The sequence below is a fragment of the Hemiscyllium ocellatum genome, chromosome 33 (genome assembly GCF_020745735.1).
Source record: "Hemiscyllium ocellatum isolate sHemOce1 chromosome 33, sHemOce1.pat.X.cur, whole genome shotgun sequence".
Taxonomy (NCBI): domain Eukaryota; kingdom Metazoa; phylum Chordata; class Chondrichthyes; order Orectolobiformes; family Hemiscylliidae; genus Hemiscyllium; species Hemiscyllium ocellatum.
This window is the reverse complement of record NC_083433.1, coordinates 27,308,710-27,318,684: the sequence shown is the minus strand read 5'-3', so window position 1 is coordinate 27,318,684 and position 9,975 is coordinate 27,308,710. Positions and strand designations below refer to the sequence as shown.

The 9,975-nt window shown below is 47.6% G+C and overlaps 1 non-coding gene across 1 annotated transcript; it reads left to right on the top strand.

Moving 5' to 3' along the window:
- Nucleotides 1-7,426: 7,426 nt before the first annotated feature.
- On the top strand, nt 7,427-7,577 carry LOC132831957 (U12 minor spliceosomal RNA). The gene has a single exon (XR_009646885.1). It is a non-coding gene; the product is annotated as a U12 minor spliceosomal RNA (small nuclear RNA).
- Nucleotides 7,578-9,975: the final 2,398 nt, after the last annotated feature.

Sequence of the window (9,975 nt, the reverse complement as noted above, 5' to 3'; positions counted from 1 at the left end):
CTCTCTGGTTCCTCACGGACAGTTTCCCTGATCTCAGAATAGTCGGAATCTGGTGCCAGGAATCAATGGCACAGTCACACAGATGAGGGCCAAATGGCCACATCCTCTACAGTCACAGCATCCCCCGTGCTGGGAAATCACAGCTAGTGACAGTCAAGGCTGCCCCATGTCATTTGTAGGTGAATCAATGGTTACTCAAGTAGCTCCACATCAACATCAGTTAGCCTGGTTACAGGAGAGCCAGACACAGCTGCTAATCTCTACCAGGAACTAACGGACTTTTCTTGCTGGAATACACTTTCAAAAAGTTAAAGGAGTTTTTAAAAGTTGCCATTCCACGACACAAGACCTTAAATGTTGGAGCAGAATTAGGCTATTCAGCCCATCAAGCCTGCTTTACCATTCGAACATGGCTGCTATCTTTCTCAGCCTCAATCTCCTGCCTTTTCTCTGTAACCCTTAATCCCTTGACTAATCAAGAATTCATCTGTCTCTGTCTTAAAAGGCTGGTAGGTTTAGGAAATGCTGGATGACTAAAGAAATTGAGGGTTTGGTTAATAAAAAGAAGTAAGTATATGTCAGGTATAGACAGGAGAGATCGAGTGAATCCTAAGAAGACTATAAAGAAACTGGGAGTATACTTAAGAGGGAAATCAGGAGGGACATCAGACAGCTTTGGCAAATAGAATTAAGGAGAATCCAAAGCGTTTTTACAAATATATTAAGGACAAAAGGGTAACTAGGGAGAGAATAGGGCCCCTCAAAGATCAGCAAGGCAGCCTTTGTGTGGAGCCACAGAAAATGGGTGAGATACTAAATGAATATTTTGCATCAGTATTTACTGTGGAAAAGGATATGGAAGATATAGACTGTAGGGAAATAGATGGTGACATCTTGCGAAATGTCCAGATTACAGAGGAGGAAGTGCTGGATGTCTTGGAATGGTTAAAGGTGGGTAAATCTCCAGAACCTGATCGGGTGTACCCGAGAACTCTGTGGGAAGCTCGAGAAGTGATTGCTGGGCCTCTTGCTGAGATATTTGTATCATCGATAGTCACAGGTGAGGTGCCAGAAGACTGGAGGTTGGCTAACGTGGTGCCATTGTTTAAGAAGGGTGGTAAGGACAAGCTAGGGAACTACAGACCAGTGAGCCTGATGTCAGTGGTAGGCAAGTTGTTGGAGGGAATCCTGAGGGACAGGATGTACATGTATTTGGAAAGGCAAGGACTGATTCGGGATAGTCAACATGGCTTTGTGCTCAGGAAATCAAGTTTGTGAGATAGTTGTTTGAAGAAGTAACAAAGAAGATTGATGAGGGCAGAGCAGTAGATGTGATCCAAATGGACTTCAGTAAGGAGTTCGACAATGTTCCCCATGGGAGACTGATTAGCAAGGTTAGATCCCATGGAATACAGGGAGAACTAGCCATTTGGATACAGAACTGGCTCAAAGGAAGAAGACAGAGGATGGTGGTGGAGGGTTGTTGTTCAGACTGGAGGCCTATGACCAGTGGAGTGCCACAAGGATCAGTGCTGGGCCCTCTACTTTTTGTCATTTGCATAAATGATTTGGATGTGACCATAAGAGATACAATTAGTAAGTTTGCAGATGACACCAAAATTGGAGGTGTAGTGGACAGCGAAGAGGGTTACCTCAGATTACAACAGGATCTGGACCAGATGGGCCAATGGGCTGAGAAGTGGCAGATGGAGTTTAATTCAGATAAATGCGAGGTGCTGCATTTGGGAATGCAAATCTTAGCAGGACTTATACACTTAATGGTAATGTTGCTGAACAAAGAGACCTTGGAGTGCAGGTTCATAGCTCCTTGAAAGTGGAGTCGCAGGTAGATAGGATAGTGAAGAAGGCGTTTGGTATGCTTTCCTTTATTAAGTACAGGAGTTGGGAAGTCATGTTGCGGCTGTACTGGATATTGGTTAGGCCACTATTGGAATATTGCGTGCAATTCTGGTCTCCTTCCTATCGGAAAGATGTTGTGAAACTTGAAAGGGTTCAGAAAAGATTTACGAGGATGTTGCCAGGGTTGGAGGATCTGAGTTACATGCAGAGGCTGAACAGGCTGGGGCTGTTTTCCCTGGAGTGTAGGAGGCTGAGGGGTGACCTTATAGAGGTTTACAAAATTATGAGGGGAATGGACAGGGTAAATAGGCAAAGTCTTTTCCCTGGAGTCCGGGAGTCCAGAACTAGAGGGCATAGGTTTAGGGAACAATATAAAAGAGACCTAAGGGGCAACTTTTTCACGCAGAGGGTGGTGTGTGTGTATGGAATGAGCTGCCAGAGGAAGTGGTGGAGGCTGGTGCAATTGCAACATTTAAGAGGCATTTGGATGGGTATATGAATAGGAAGGGTTTGGAGGGATATGGGCCGGGTGCTGGCAGGTGGGACTAGATTGGGTTGGGCTATCTGGTCGGCGTGGAGGGTTGGACCGAAGGGTCTGTTTCCGTGCTGTACACCTCTATGACTCTAAATACACTCAAAGACTTGGCCTCCATAGCCTTCTGTGGCAATGAGTTTCACAGATTCACAACCCTCTGTCCATATTACAGAAGAGGAGATAAAGGTGGATAAATCCCTGGATCCTGATCAGGTGTATTCCAGAACTTTGTGGGAAGCTAGGGAAGAGATTGCTGAGATATTTGTGTCGTCAATAGACACGTGTGAGGTGCCAGAAGACTGGAGGGTGGCTATTATTGAAGGTAGTTGGTAAGGAAAAGCCAGGGATTGTTCAGTCTGATGTCAGTAGTGGGTAAGTTGTTGGAGAGGATTCTGGGGAACAGGAACTACATGCATTTGGAAAGGCAAGGACTGGATAGGGATAGTCAAAACAAATGTAACAAAAATTGCTGGAAAAGCTCAGCAGGTCTGGCAGCAACTGTGGCAAGTAAATCAGAATTAATGTTTCAGGTCCAATGAACCTTCCTCAGAACTGATGGTAGTCAGGAAGTCGTCAGTTTAGATTAGATTCCCTAGTGTGGAAACACTGACCCTCCAAAGTGTAACCCACCCAGACCCATTCCCCTATCCTGTAACACTATGGGGTAATTTAGCATGGCCAATTCACCTGACATGCATATCTTTTGGATTGTGGGAGGAAACCGGAGCACCCAGAGGAAACCCACGCAGACACGGGGAGAATGTGCAAACTCCACACAGACAGTCACCCGAGGCTGGAATTGAACCCGGGTCCCTGGTGCTGTGAGGCAGCAGTGCTAATCACTGAGCCACAGTGCTGCCCAAATATGCAGAAGTTAGGGTGGGGGGAGGGGGGTAAGGAGTAAGTCATAGATGAGGATAGAGCCCAAAGAGGGAGAAGAATAGTTGGACAGACAAAGGAGTGGATAATGATCTGGCTGGGAGGGTGAATAGCTGTTAATGGAGACTATTAGTGGCTAACAATGGGTTTTGTGTAATAGCAGACCATGTGATAACAAGGCCTGTGTGTGTAGGGGTTAGGGAAATGAGAGCTCGAGACTGAAAATTATTGAACTTGATGATGAGGGCAGAGCAGTGGACATGATCTATATGGACTTCAGTGAGGTGTTCGACAAGGTTCCCCATGGGAGACTGGTTAGCAAGGTTAGATCTAGGGAGAACTAGCCATTTGGATACAGAACTGGCTCAAAGGTAGAAGACAGAGGGTGGTGGAGGAGGGTTGCTTTTCAGACTGGAGGTCTGTGACCCAGTGGAGTGCCACAAGGATCGGTGTTTTTGTCATTTATATAAATGATTTGGATCTGAGCATAAGAGGTACAGTTAGTAAGTTTGCAGATGACACCAAAATTGGAGGTGGAGTGGACAGCGAAGAGGGTTACCTCAGATTACAATAGGATCTTGATCAGATGGGCCAATGGGCTGAGGAGTGACAGATGGAGTTTAATTTAGATAAATGTGAGGTGCTGCATTTGGGAGTGCAAATCTTAGCAGGGCTTATACACTTAATGGTAAGGTCCTGAGGAGTGTTGCTGAACAAAGAGACCTTGGAGTGCAGGTTCATAGCTCCTTGAAAGTGGAGTCGCAGGTAGATAGGATAGTGAAGAAGGTATTTGGTATGCTTTTCTTTATTGGTCAGAGCATTGATTATAGGAGTTGGGAGGTCATGTTGTGGCTGTACAGGATGTTGGTTAGGCCACTTTTGGAATATTATGTGCGATTCTGGTCTATAAAATCATGGGGGGCATGGATCGGGTAAAGAGACAAAGTCTTTTCCCTGGGGTGGGAGAAGTCTAGAACTAGAAGTTTAGGGTGACAGGGCAAAGATATAAAAGGGACCTAAGGAGCAACCTTTTCACACAGAGGGTGGTGTGTGTATGGAATAGAGTGGTACAGTGACTCACGTAGTGCCTCACAATTCCAGCCTCAGGCAACTGTGTGGAGTTTGCACATTCTCCCTGTGTCTGTGTGGGTTCCCTCCCACAGTCCAAAGATGTGCAGGTTAGGGTGAATTGGCCATGCTAACTTGTCCCATAGTGTTCAGGGATGTGTAGGTTAGGTGCGTTAGTCAGAGATAAATGTAGAGTAATGGGCAATGGGTTTGGGTGGGATACCCTTTGGAGGGTCAGTGTGGACCTATGGGGCTGAAGGGCCTGTTTCCACACTGTAGGGAACCTAAGATCTAAGGTTTTAAGATGGAATGAGCTTCCAGAGGAAGTGGTGGAGGCCTATACAATTATAGGTACAACATTTAAAAGGCATCTGGATGGGTATACGAATAAGAAGGGTTTGGAGGGATATGGGCCAAGTGCTGGCAAATGGGATTATATCTATGACTCTCTGACTTTGCTGTGTTATGTACCTGTTTGTCAATGTACACTGTACATTTTTTTAAAAGTACATTTCAAGAGATGGGCAGGCAGTGTTGTGCTCATCATTGAACTATATTTCGAAATTATTTTTATGTCTCGCACAGTGGCACAGTGGTTAGCACTGCTGCCTCACAGCGCCTGAGACCCAGGTTCAATTCCCGACTCAGGCGACTGACTGTGTGGAGTTTGCACGTTCTCCCCGTGTCTGCGTGGGTTTCCTCCGGGTGCTCCGGTTTCTTCCCACAGTCCAAAGATGTGCGGGTCAGGTGAATTGGCCATGCTAAATTGCCTGTAGTGTTAGGTAAGGGGTAAATGTAGGGGTATGGGTGGGTTGCACTTCGGCGGGTCGGTGTGGACTTGTTGGGCCGAAGGGCCTGTTTCCACACTGTAAGTAATCTAATCTAATCTAATCTCCCTTCGGTCTGCTGTTATGTTCGCCCATCAATATTCAAAATAATTTGAACAGTACACCAGTTTGCAAAAATGCGATGCTTCAAAACTAGCTAACAAACACAAATTCTGAGCAAAATCTTGCAGAAAGCACCCAAATTATTCAACTGCAACAACATCGAGATTTTGAAACAAGCGACCATTTGTGCTGAATTCAAATAAGCCTCATGTGTTTGACTTTGCATCTCCGAGGTGCATGGGGGAGGTTAGGTCGGTTGTGTTTCTCAAAGTCCGAATCGATTGTCCACCAGTCGCTCTCTGACTGACCTGGCAGCTGCTTTCGGGAGAAGTTTAAGAAGAAAAAAACCTTTGACCACAAGTCCATCAGGAAGTGGTCAGCACATAGTGTCCTTGAGACCCTTCGGGAAAAGGAGAGGGCGGATCCTATCGAGCGGTTCTCTGAGCAGACTGTCAAAGCCATTTGGCCTCATCGCCAGAACTGTCCAACAAGCACCAAGGCATGGCTTGGCTGCTGGTGAGAAGGGCTCTGCCTGTGAGATCCTTTATGCACGCCCGGACTCTCTGCCGCACCGCACACTGCCCTCAAAGCAGCTGTGGGGGGGGGGGGAGAGACTGTCACACACCTCCTTCTGGAATGTGCCTATGCAGAGGAAGTCTGGAGAGGAATGCAGTGGTGTTTGTCGAGGTTCGTCCCGAGCAGCGCCGTGACGCGGGACTCCATGCTCTACGGCCTGTTCCCCGGGACGCACACCGAGACGAACATCAACTGTGCCTGGAGGATCATCAACTCGGTGAAAGACGCTCTCTGGGTGGTCCGAAACCTGTTGATCTTCCAGCTGAAGGAGTTGACCCCGACTGAGTGTTGCAGACTGGCACATTCCAAGGTCCAGGACGACGTCTTGAGGGACGCGCTGAAGCTTGGGGCAGCTGCTGCCAAGGCGCGGTGGGGAAAGACCACCGTGTAACATCTGCCTGTCTAAAGAAGAACAGGGGGCCCATGCAGTCATTTGGGCTCTGCTGGCACCTCAGCTAAATATATGGGCATGTGATTGATAAACATACAGACCTGTATATAACAATGATAATTTCTGATCTGTGTATGTAAATGTTGACATATGTATGGCATGACCAAATGTACAGACCATCAAATTATTTTATGATTGTTTTACAAATAAAGTATATTTTTGAAATAAAAAAAATTCCTTGGCTGACCCCTGAGTGTTGTCAATATCCAGGTCAGAAGCGTCCATTTGGTCAGTTTCTGAGACTGTCCCCACCTTGGGCTGCAGAGTCAGACCTTGCTCTGAGGCAAAGCTGTGCAGGGCACAGCACACCGCCACAATCTTTGACACTTTCACCTGAGAATTTTGCAAAATGCCCTTTGACCTGTCCAGGCACTGGAAAGGTGATTTCAGCAGTTTGATCGTCTCTTGCCCCCCTCCGCCAAGTGCAGACGTTCCTCACTCTCCCCCTCAGCCTCACCCAGTACAGAGCATACCAGACCCAGAGCCATGGACAGAAACAGTTCTTCTCCCAGCTCCCTCTGCCTTTTGGAAAGCAATGCAAGCCACCAGGATTTTAACAAACAAAATGCTGGTGAAATTCAACAGGATTTTAACAAACACACAGAGTGCTGGTGAAAAGGATTTTAACAAACAGAGAGAGTCTTAAAGTCACTTCAATCGAGCTTTTCTACATCAAAGGTTCACTCTTCATTCATAAATTCCTTAATGAAAGGCGATGCACGTTGGTAGATTTTTTTTAAAAGAAGCCATTTCACGTGCAAACCAAATGTCAGATTTAATTAAGTCGTTTTTTTCGGTGAGCCTGCATTTGAAAAGTTGCAATTCCTTCCACAAATTACCTCCTCCCCTTCCTCCTGCAAACCTGCGGTGACAAGGTGAACACTACAACTCCCACAACACCCGCGCATACAACTCCCACAATCCTCATGGTGCCTGGAATCGAATCCCATAATGCCTCAGTCACTCTAATTTGCATAATATTATTCCCCTTTACCCGTTACTTTCCCCACAGGTTTCAGGAGATACCCCGTTTGCTGGGGAGGGAAATGTCTTCCCTAAGTAGGCAATGTCAGTTGGAGCCACTTGAAGCCGGGGTTTTGTTGCAGCCACCCTGACATTAAAGTGTACTGAGTGTGATTAGGTTGACGTTATTAGGCGGTAGTCTTTATGCCTTAAACTAATGAGTAAGGAAAATAACGGTCCGGGGTGACGCCCGGGTCCTCGCCAGTTTGTGCGAGAGGAATTTTTGACCGGGTAAAGGTCGCCCTGCTGGTGACCCGCCTACTTTGCGGGATGCCGCGGTGTCGTGATCTGCCCGACCCCCTTCCCAATAAACTTAATGAAAGCCAAAGGGTTTCCTTCAATGATAGTGGAGCCTAGTCTAATCCTCACTCAGCTGGCTGTGAGGACCACTTGGGTTAAGCAGCAGCATGGTGGCTCAGTGGTTAGCACTGAATAGGTTCGACTCCTTACAGTGTGCGAACAGGCCCTTCAGCCCACACAGACCCTCCCAGGAGCAACCCACCCAGATCCATTTCCCCTCTGCTGCCTCACAGCACCCAGGTTCGATTCCAGCCTTGTCTGTCTGTCTGGAGTTTGCACATTCTCTGTGTGGGTTCCACCGGGTGCTCTGGTTTCCTTCCACAATCCAACAGGGGTAAATATGGGGAATGGTTTTTGTTGGGTGACTCTTCAGAGGGTCGGTGTGGACTTGTTGGGCCGAAGGGCCTGTTTCCACACTGTAGGGGATCTAATCTAATCAGAATGGGTTGGGTGTGGAGCCTCAGTCCATGAAAAAGAAGAGGTAATGGGGCAAGTCAGCTCGGGGCAGGGTCACTTGGGAAGATTAGGGTTTGGGTGTTTCACTGGGTTTGACCTGTGCGAGTAAATTGGAACACTCAAACAAGACACCACCCGTATGATTGACCAAATAGTCTTCCACCTTTCATATGAGGTAGACAAGTGGAGGCTGGGAGAACACAGCAAACCAGGCAGCATCAGGGGATTGAGGGGCCGACGTTTTAAGTGTAACCCTTCAGAGCTGCAGATAAAGGGGTTGCAGGGGCAGGGTGGTGAAGTGTGGATAGGTGGATGGTACAATGGGAGGAATGAATCTGGTAGGTGGCTGGGAAGGGAGGTTATTACAGACCCGGCTGCGACAGACAGTCGCCCAAGACTGGAATCGAACCTGGGTGCTGTGAGCCATTCCCTAAGTTTACGTTCGGTCTCCCCAGTGTAGGGAAGATCACATCGGGAGCACCTGATGCAGTAAACTAGGTTGGAGGGGAGGCAATCCGGAAGGACTGTTGGGGGCCTTGGATGGAGCTGAGGTGGGTGGTGTACTGGTAGGTTTTGCATCTTTTCAACTTGTAAGGGAGATTCTCCCAGCCTCCTGCTTGTCTACCGTGGATTCCAACATCTGCTGTTTTCATGTGAGATCCACAATTCTGTATGCAACTATCAATGCCATTGATGGCCTGCGAGTGAGAAAATTAAAGATAGTGGCTGCAGAGATAGTCAATGCATTATTATTGATCGTTTTTTATTTCAAAAATATACTTTATTCATAAAAATATCTTTATACAAATGCAGAGTCACTAAAGCAATTCTGTTCTGTACATTAACATATCAAGGAACAAACAATGGAGCTTGACTCGAAGAAACAAAATGCATTTTTTACATGTATAAGACTCCTGTATAATTACACATATTTGCGACACTAGGGAGATACAGTTATACTATTTTTTAAAATATATACTTTATTCATAAGGAATATTTAGACTCATGCACAGTCACTGAAGCAGTTTGGTTCTGTAGTGTAGCATGTCAAGGAAATAAAAACATTGGAGTCTGACTCTATCCATCAAACCAAAGACTCCTCTTATACATACAGGACTGTATTTGCATGGATTTGAGGCACTGGGAGGGTCCGATAACTGAACAGACCCCCGTTTCCCTTCAGCAGGAAGCTCTCAGACAGGGGTCTTTCCCCACTGCCCCTTGGCAGCAGCTGCCCCAAGCTTCAGTGCGCCCCTCAGCACGTAGTCCTGGGCCTTGGAAGGTGTCAGTCTGTAACACTTGGTCAGGGTCAGCTCCTTGCTCTGGAAGACCAACACGTTTCGGGCAGATCAAAGAGCGTCTCTCCCTGAGTTGATGGTCCTCCAGGCGCAGTCGGTGTTTGTCTCGGTGTGTGTCCCGGGGAACAGGCCGTAGAGCACAGAGTCCCGCCTCACGGAGCTGCTCGGGACGAACCTCGACACAACCCACTGCATCTCTCTCCAGACTTCCTTCACAAAGGCCCATTCCACAAGGAGATGTGTGACAGTCTCTACACACACACCCCCCTCCCCCCACAGCCGCTTCGAGGGCAGCGTGCACGGGCACAGACCGACCGGGCGTACATGAAGGATCTGACAGGCAGTGCCCTTCTCCCCACCAGCCGAGCGATGTCCTGGGGCTTGTTGGGAAGTTCTGGTGATGGGACATTCTGCCGAATGACTTTGACAGTCTGCCCAGGGAACAACCCAACAGGATCCACCCTCTCCTTTTCCCGAAGGGTCTCGAGGACACTACGTGCTGACCACTTCCTGATGGATGTGGGACAAAAGGGGGTTTCTTTTTGTAGGTTTCTCTACGAGGGACAGGTGATATGGAAGGGTGCATTTACTCGGAGCATTCTGCGGCAGTGAGGCCAGGCCCATTCTTCCCAACACCGG